General features: G+C 41.0%; 1 protein-coding gene across 8 annotated transcripts in view; it reads left to right on the forward strand.

Moving 5' to 3' along the window:
• RAD51B (RAD51 paralog B) overlaps positions 1–9,379 on the forward strand; it is a 473,685-nt gene that overhangs the window by 263,516 nt on the left and 200,790 nt on the right. The window lies entirely within an intron of this gene.

Here is a 9,379-nt window from a genome sequence, read left to right on the forward strand (position 1 = left end):
CAAATCAATCTAGACTTTACAATGCATCATGTGCCATCAAATATAAGCAGACTCAAATTAACCTTAAGAATTCTTTCAAGACATTTGAGTGGTTTTACCAGTTCTACTCCCACTCTTCCACCACCACTCCCATGACTTTCCATAGCTGAGCAGGGATTCAAACCCAGATTTCCTGGGTCCTAATCTGTCACAATATCCACTACATCATGTGGGGTAGCCTATGAATTATTGACCAGAGCAAATCCTTTGACTATGTGGGTCCTACAATGTATGGATTGTTCTAAGATAAATGGGTGTGTCTCAATATTTGATTGACCCAATGCATAACCTGTAAGCTAAATTGAGAACAAGAAGCTACTGTTAGGACAAAATAAAGAGACACAGAAGGGTCTGTCTTATAAAAAATATGAGACAAGGGTGTATTTTATCTCCCTGTCAGTTCCGTTTGTAAGCAGAACATGTACAGAAAGATAGATTAGGCCCAGATAATTAAAGAGTGAAAATTCATGAAAGAAACACCAATAATTTAAGATGATGCCATATTTACGTGTAGAAAGCAACAGTGACTTGAAATTACTCTTGATTAAGGTGAAAGGAGAAAATGTAAAAGCAAGACTGCAATTGAATATTAAGACAAAAATCAGAACTACAGAAGAATTTCTGAACTTTAATGTTTTAATATACCTTGGTCCAATTATCAAACCAAATAGAAACTGCAGCCAAGAAATCAGAAGAAGACTGAGACTCAGAAGGGCAGCTATGAAGGAACAAAAAAAGATCCTCAAATGTAAGGAAGCATCACTGGAAACAAAGGCCAAAAATGTTACTAAGTATGAATATGAAAGCTGGAGAATGAAGAAAGCTAACAGGAAAAAGATCAAGTCATTCAAAATATGGTACTGGAGCTTTGTGGATACCCTGTACTGTCAAAATGGCAAATACAGTGGGGTCTCTACTTAAGAACGTCCCTACTTAAGAACAATCCAACTTAAGAACAGCTCCATTTGCTAAATTTTGCTTCTACTTGAGAACAGAAATACAAGATAAGAACAGGAAAAAAAAACCTTTCCTGCTCTTTTTTTAACCTTAGGTCATCTTAGGTTAAAAAAAAAAATCTCCCCCTAGTAGTAGAGTACGTATTAACCAGCTTTGCATTAGTTCCTATGGGAACTAATACTTCAATGTACGAACGCACCTCTGCATAACAAAAAACAGCCAGAACGGATTAATTGGTTTTCAGTCCATTCCTATGGGAAATTTTGCTTCAACTTAAGAACGTTTCAACTTAAGAACACCATTCCAAAACGGATTAAGTTCTTAAGTAGAGGTTCCACTGTAGTTGCTATGGACGGAAAAGAGCAGATACGGATTAAATGGTTTTCAATGCATTCCTATGGGAAATGCAGATTCAACATAAGAACTTTTCAACTTGAGAACCACCTTCCAATACGGATTAAGTTCTTAAGTAGAGACCCCACTGTAAGTGAGTTCTAGATTAAATGATGCCTGAACTCTCTCTAGAAGTAAAAATGACTAAACTGAGGCTGTTGTGTTTTGGGTACATCACAAGAAGACTAATTGGAAAAAGGCTATAATGCTGTCTGGCAAGAAAGAGGAAGAACAAATTTGAGACGAATTGACCATGAAGCTCTGGCCATGTGTTTGTAAGAGGTGAGCAGGGTTGTTTTAATATTTTAGAGGTCTCTCATTCATTTGTTATTTAGTCGTTTAGTCGTGTCCAACTCTTCGTGACCCCATGGACCAGAGCACACCAGGCCCTCCTGTCTTCCACTGCCTCCCAGAGTTGGGTCAATTTCATGTTGGTTGCTTCGATGACACTGTCCAACCATCTCATCATCTGTCGTCCCCTTCTCCTCTTTCCTTCACACTTTCCGAACATCAAGGTCTTTTCCAGGGAGTCTTCTCTTCTCATGAGATGGCCAGGGTACTGGAGCCTCAGCTTCAGGATCTGCCCTTCCAGTGAGCACTCAGGGTTGATTTCCTTAAGAATGGATAGGTTTGTTCTCCTTGCAGTCCAGGGGACTCTCAAGAGTCTCCCCCAGCACCACAATTCAAAGGCATGAATTCTTCGGCAGTCAGCTTTCGTTATCGTCCAGCTCTCACTTCCATACATCGTTACAGGAAAAACCATAGCTTTGACTATTCGGACTTTCATTGGCAAGGTGATGTCTCTGCTTATTAAGATGCTGTCAAGGTTTGTCATCGCTTTCCTCCCAAGAAGCAGGCGTCTTTTAATTTCATGACTTCTGTCACTATCTGCAGTGATCACGGAGCCCAAGAAAGTAAAATCTGTCACTACATCCATATCTTCCCCTTCTATTTCCCAGGAGGAGATGGGACCGGTGGCCATGATCTTAGTTTTTTTGATGTTGAGCTTCAGATCATTTTTTGCACTCTCCTCTTTCACCCTCATTGCTAGGTTCCTTAATTCCTCCTCACTTTCTGCCATCAGAGTGGTATCATCTGCATATCGGAGGTTCTTGATATTTCTTCCGGCAATCTTAATTCTGGCTTCAGAATCCTCCTGTCCAGCCTTCCGCATGATGTATTCTGCATATAACTTAAATAAGCCGGGGGACAATATACAGCCTTGCCGTACTCCTTTCCCAATTTTGAACCAATCAGTGTTTCTATATCCAGTTCTAACTGTTGCTTCCTGTCCCACGTATAGGTTTCTCAGGAGATAGATAAGGTGGTCAGGCACCCCCAGTTCTTTAAGGACTTGCCATAGTTTGCTGTGGTCCACACAGTCAAAGGCTTTTGCATAGTCAATGAAGCAGAAGTAGATATTTTTCTGGAACTCTCTGGCTTTCTCCATAATCCAGCGCATGTTAGCAATTTGGTCTCTAGTTCCTCTGCCCCTTTGAAATCCAGCTTGTATTTCTGGGAGTTCTCGGTCCACATACTGCTGAAGCTTACCTTGGAGGATTTAGAGCATAACCTTGCTGGCACGTGAAATGAGTGCAATTGTTTGGTAGATGTAGCATTCTTTGGCACTGGGATTGGGATGTAGAGTGATGTTTTCCAGTCCTCTGGGCACTGTTGAGTTTTCCAAACTTGCTGGCATATTGAATGTAGCACCTTAAAAGCGTCATCTTTTAAGATTTTAAATAGTTCCACTGGAATGCCATCACCTCCACTGGCCTTGTTGTTAGCCAGGCTTTCTAAGGCCCACTTGACTTCACTCTCCAGGATGTCTGGCTCAAGGTCAGCAACCACACTATCTGGGTTGTCCAGGATATCCAAATCTTTCTGGTATAATTCCTCTGTGTATTCTTGCTACCTCTTCTTGATGTCTTCTGCTTCTGTGAGGTCCCTCCCATTTTTGTCCTTTATCATGTTCATCTTTGCACAAAATGTTCCTTTAATATCTCCGGTTTTTCTGAACAGGTCTCTGGTTTTTCTTTTTCTATTATTTTCCTCTATTTCATTGCATTGTTCATTGTATTCTTTGGAAGTCTGCATTCAGTTTTCTGTCACTTTCCCTATCTCTCTTGCATTTTGATTCCCTTCCCTTCACTGCTATTTCCAAGGCCTTGTTGGACATCCACTTTGCTTTCTTTCATTTCCTTTTCTTTGGTATGGTTTTGTTGCTGCCTCCTGTACAATGTTACGAGCCTCTATCCAAAGTTCTTCAGGCACTCTGTCCACCAAATCTAGTTCCTTAAATATGTTCTTCACTTCCACTGTGTATTCATAAGGGATTTGGTTTAGATTATACCTGAGTGGCCCAGTGTTTTTTCCTGCTGTCTTTAGTCTAAGCTTGAATTTTGCTATGAGGAGCTGATGATCAGAGCCACAATCAGCTCCAGGTTTTGTTTTTGCTGACTGTATAGAGCTTCTCCATCTTTGGCTGCAGAGAATATAATCAGTCTGATTACGGTATTGCCCATCTGGTGATTTCCATGTGTAGAGTCGCCTCTTGTGTTGTTAGAAAAGAGTGTTTGTTATGACCAGCTTGTTCACTTGACAAAACTCTATTAGCTGTTGCCCTGTTTCATTTTGAACTCCAAGGCCAAACTTCCCTGTTGTTCCTTTTATCTCTTGACTCCCCACTTTAGCCTTCCAATCCCCTAGAATAAGAAGAACATATTTCTTTGATGTCAGTTATATGAGGTGTTGTAAGTCTTCATAGAATTGGTCAGTTTCAGTCTCCTCAGCATTGGTGGTTGTTGCATAAACTTGGATTATTGTGATGTTGAAAGGTCTGCCTTGGATTCGTATTGACATCATTCTATCATTTTTGAGATTATATCTCATTACAGCTTTTCCCACTCTTTTGTTGACTATGAGGGCTACTCCATTCCGTCTACGGGATTCTTGCCCACAATAGTAGATATGATAATAATCTGAATTGAATTCTCCCATTCCTGTCCATTTTAGTTCACTGACGCCCAAGATGTCAATGTTTATTCTTGCCATCTCCCGTTTGACCACATCCAGCTTACCAAGATTCATAGATTTTACATTCCAGGTTCCTATGAAATAAGTTTTCTTTGCAGCATCGGACTTTCCTTTCACTTCCAGGCACGTCCACAGCTGAGCGTCCTTTCAGCTTTGGCCCAACCACTTCATTAGCTCTGGAACTACTTGTACTTGTCCTCCGCTCTTCCTCAGTAGCATGTTGGACACCTTCTGATCTGAGGGTCCCATTTTCCAGCATCATATCTTTTAGCCTTTTGTTTCTGTTCATGGGGTATTTTTGGCAAAGATACTGGAGTGGCATTGCCAATTCCTACTCCAGGTGGATTGCGTTTAGTCGAAACTCTCCACTATGACCTGCCCGTCTTGGGTGTCCCTGCACGGCATAGCCCATAGCTTCTCTGAATTACTCAAGCCCCTTCACCATGACAAGGCAGCAATCCATGAAGGGGCTCTCATTCATAAATATCAAGTTGTCTCCAATTTATGTAACTCTCATTCATAGGGTTGCACAAATTGGAGACAACTTGATTGGCCCATAACAACAAACACCAGCATTAGGACTATAGGAGTTACTAGATTTTTATAATCTTTGTAAGATGGGAAGTAGATAATAGAAATTAAAAATGAGTCAAGCCTGTGAATGCTATTATATTTACACAACGAAGCCAATTTATAAATCTCACTAGTCAAAATAGATGCACCAGACACAATAAAGAGAGACAGCTGTTTTTCTCTAGATGACCTGTTCTTACATTAAATTTATCCCACTATTACATTGTTATGCAAGCACTCTCTTTTTCCTCATAAGTGTTCTCTAGTACATTATCAAGAATTAGAGCTATGGAAAATATCATTGAACTTTTGCTCTGTAAAAATTTAAGTCTAGAACTTAACTCAATGTGTTGGGTTTCCTTGCTCTCATCTAGGATTGCTGTCAAGAAAATGTATCTGGTAGATGAAATCAAGATGTGCTTAAGTGCTTTGTTGGATAAAACCCAAAGTCCCAAAATGTAATTAAATACTAAGTTTTGTGAACTAATTTAATATAAAAAGGAATGTGTGCATGATTTCACTTTTATTTAGCTAGGTTTCATAAGTTTTTGAGTTGTTTTGTATATGTTTAATGAAGAAAACTTTTCATCCAACTCTTTCAATGCCCATAGGCTGATTTCAAAGCTCCAGAGAACCGGACAGAGTCTGAGTTACGCCCAGGTCACAGTACTGTACAGGAAAACTCCCCAGTCCCGGGCAAGAAAGTATCTCACTGAGCACAAAGAAGCTCTACAACCAAACTAAAGCTTAGATAAAGTCTGTTTATGTACCCTCAACTTCCAACAAATTTGTAACCCATTGTGGGTTATGTTGTAGATTCATCTGCTGCATTGTTTTTATTTGCAGAAGCTTATTCTGTAGAACTTTGGATAGAGGCTCGTAACATTGTACAAGAGGCAGCAACAAAAACCATTCCAAAGAAAAGGAAATGCAAGAAAGCAAAGTGGCTGTTCAACGAGGCCTTGGAAATATTAGTGAGGAGAAGGGAAACAAAATGCAGGGGAGATAGGGAAAGTTACTAAAAGTTACTAAAATTGAATGCAGACTTCCAAAGAATAGCAAGGAGAGACAAGAGGGCCTTATTAAATGAACAATGCAAAGAAATAGCGGAAAATAACAGAATAGGAAAAACCAGAGATCTGTTCAGGAAAATTGGAGATATTAGAGGAATACTTTGTGCAAAGATGGTCATGATAAAGGACAAAATGGAAGGGACCTAACAGAAGCAGAAGACATCAAGAAGAGGTGGCAAGAATACACAGAGGAATTATATCAGAAAGAATTGGATATCCCGGACAACCCAGCCTGGCTAACAACAAGGCCAGTGGAGGTGATGGCATTCCAGTTGAACTATTTAAAATCTTGAAAGATGATGCTGTTAAGGTGCTACATTCAATATGCCAGCAAGTTTGGAACGCAACAGTGGCCAGAGGATTGGAAAAGCTCAGTCTACATCCCAATCCCAAAGAAAGGCAGTGCTAAAGAATGCTCCAACTACCGTACAATTGCACTCATTTCACATGCTAGCAAGGTTATGCTCTAAATCCTCCAAGGTAGGCTTCAGCAGTATGTGGACCGAGAACTCCCAGAAGTACAAGCTGGATTCTGAAGAGGCAGAGGAATTAGAGACCAAATTGCTAACCTGCGCTGGATTATGGAGAAAGCCAGAGAGTTCCAGAAAAATATCTACTTCTGCTTCATTGACTATGCAAAAGCCTTTGACTGTGTGGACCACAGCAAACTATGGCAAGTCCTTAAAGAAATGGGAGTGCCTGATATTAAATTAATCCCACTATTACATTATTATCTATCTCCTGAGAAACCTATATGTGGGACAGGATGCAACAGTTAGAACTGGATATGGAACAACTGATTGGTTCAAAATTGGGAAAGGAGTACGACAAGGCTGTATATTGTCCCTCTGCTTATTCAACTTATATGCAGAATACATCATGCCGTAGACTGGACTGGAGGAATCCCAAGCCACAATTAAGATTGCCGGAAGAAATATCAACAAACTCCGATATGCAGATGATACCATTCTCATGGCGGAAAGTGAGGAGGAACTAAAGAAAACTTGTAATGAGGGTGAAAGAGGAGAGTGCAAAAAATGGTCTGAAACTCAACATCAAAAAAACTAAGATCATGGTCATTGGTCCCATCTCCTCCTGGGAAATAGAAGGGGAAGATATGGAGGTAGTGACAGATTTTACTTTCTTTGGCTCCATGATCACTGCAGATGGTGACAGAAGCCATGAAATTAAAAGACGCCTGCTTCTTGGGAAGAAAGCAATGACAAACCTTGACAGCATCTTAATAAGCAGAGACATCACCTTGCCAATGAAAGTCCGAATAGGCAAAGCTATGGTTTTTCCTGTAGTGATGTATGGAAGTGAGAGCTGGACCATAAAGAAAGCTGACTGCCGAAGAATTCATGCCTTTGAATTGTGGTGCTGGAGGAGGCTCTTGAGAGTCCTCTGGAGTGCAAGGAGAACAAACCTGTCCATTCTAAAGGAAATCAACCCTGAGTGCTCACTGGAAGGACGGATCCTGAAGCTGAGGCTCCAGTACTTTGGCCATCTCATGAGAAGAGAAGACTCCTTGGAAAAGACCTTGATGTTCGGAAAGTGTGAAGGAAAGAGGAGAAGGGGACGACAGATGATGAGATGGTTGGACAGTGTCATCGAAGCAACCAACATGAATTTGACACAACTCCAGGAGGCAGTGGAAGATAGGAGGGCCTGGTGTGCTCTGGTCCATGGGGTCACAAAGAGTCGGACACGACTAAACAACTAAACAACGACGATGCTGTAGTAATTTAAAATCTGAGGGTTTTCTTTTGGCTAAAGTTATACTTGAAAATAATGATAAAATCAGTATATTATTTATACATAAAACATATCCAGTTCTAGTATTTACACACTATTTAGGAGCTCTAACAACAGTTAAAACCAGTGAAATGAAATAAATTATAAGATAATGGTCTAGCAACTGCAGCTGGTTCAGAATTGAACTGCACAGCTGGTGAGTGGTAGGGCCGGTAGGGAACACATCAGGCCACTTCTGTTCAAATAACATTGGCTATCAGTCGCTGCCCGGATCCAATTAAAGTGCTTGTTTTGACATATAAAGCCTTAAATGGCTTGGGCCCTGGATACCTGAAGGACCGCCTCCTTCCATATGAACCTACCCAGCTGTAACCTACCAGCCAGGGGGTCCTCCTGAAAGAGCCGTCAACGAGGTAAGAGGGATGGCTTGTAGACAAAGGGCCTTTCCAGCAGCTGCCCCCAAACTATGGAACCACCATCCAAAGGGAGGGTTGTGTGGCGCCGGCGTTGATGACGTTTTGGTGCCAAGTCAAAACCTTCCTGTTCCAGAAGATTTTTAATTGAAATAATATCAACTTTCTTAATGCCAATTTTTAGAGTACTGTATTTTAATTGTAATTTAATTTTTTTATCGTCATATCTTTTATTATATTTAAATTGTTGTAAGCCGCCTAATGACCTTTTGGTAGCGTGGGTGGCATATAAGTTAAACAAAAAACAAACAAACAAACAAACAAACAAATAAAATAGATACTACAAAAATACAGTATTATAAATTTTCTTGTCAATGGGAGCTCCTACTATATCTCCTCTGCTATCATCTTTTCTTTTCCTATAGCAAATCAGGAAAAGGAAGAGCAATATCAGAGGTGTTGCTGGATGCACGTGAATAGTATCCTGGGCTAGTACCCGTCATGGTGACACCATAGTTACCATCAAGGACAGCTACGTTTGCTGCTTGCAACAGAATGTGTTCTTCATCGTGGTCTTCTGTGAATGCACACAAAAGGGTTAACCAAGCGCCAGCGTTGGTCCTCTCGGAATATTCTCGAGCTGTAAGAGAAATGTAACAATTGTGGGGCTGCCTACATTGCGCATGCTCCGCCCACCCAAGCCTTAGTTCCATTTTTCCGTGTTGCGGTTGGGACCTCTTGTTTCGAGCTCCATTCTTTTTCTCTCTATTTCGTAAAAAACTACCTGGTTTTCACCCGGACTGACTCTTCGATTCTGTCTACTTCTGTGCCCCTTGACTCGGACTGGTTTTTTTTGGACCATCCAATTCGGTTTTCCCTTCAATAGAGCGGCTTCTATATTTTCTCGCTCTTTTCTCCTTTAGTGCAACAGCCATTAATCTAGCCTATGCTTTCTGGGCCCTTTAGCCGTTGTGCGGACTGCGATAGGAAGATTCCCCATCAAGATCCGCACGATCGCTGCCTTTTTTGTCTGGGTGAAGCCCACCAGACGAAGTCTTGCCGCCATTGGAAAACTTTTACTAAGGCAGCACTTAAAGCAAGGCAGCAGCGGCTTAAATTCCATCTGTGGGAATCAACCCT

The sequence above is a fragment of the Pogona vitticeps genome, chromosome 1 (assembly GCF_051106095.1).
Source record: "Pogona vitticeps strain Pit_001003342236 chromosome 1, PviZW2.1, whole genome shotgun sequence".
NCBI lineage: Eukaryota > Metazoa > Chordata > Lepidosauria > Squamata > Agamidae > Pogona > Pogona vitticeps.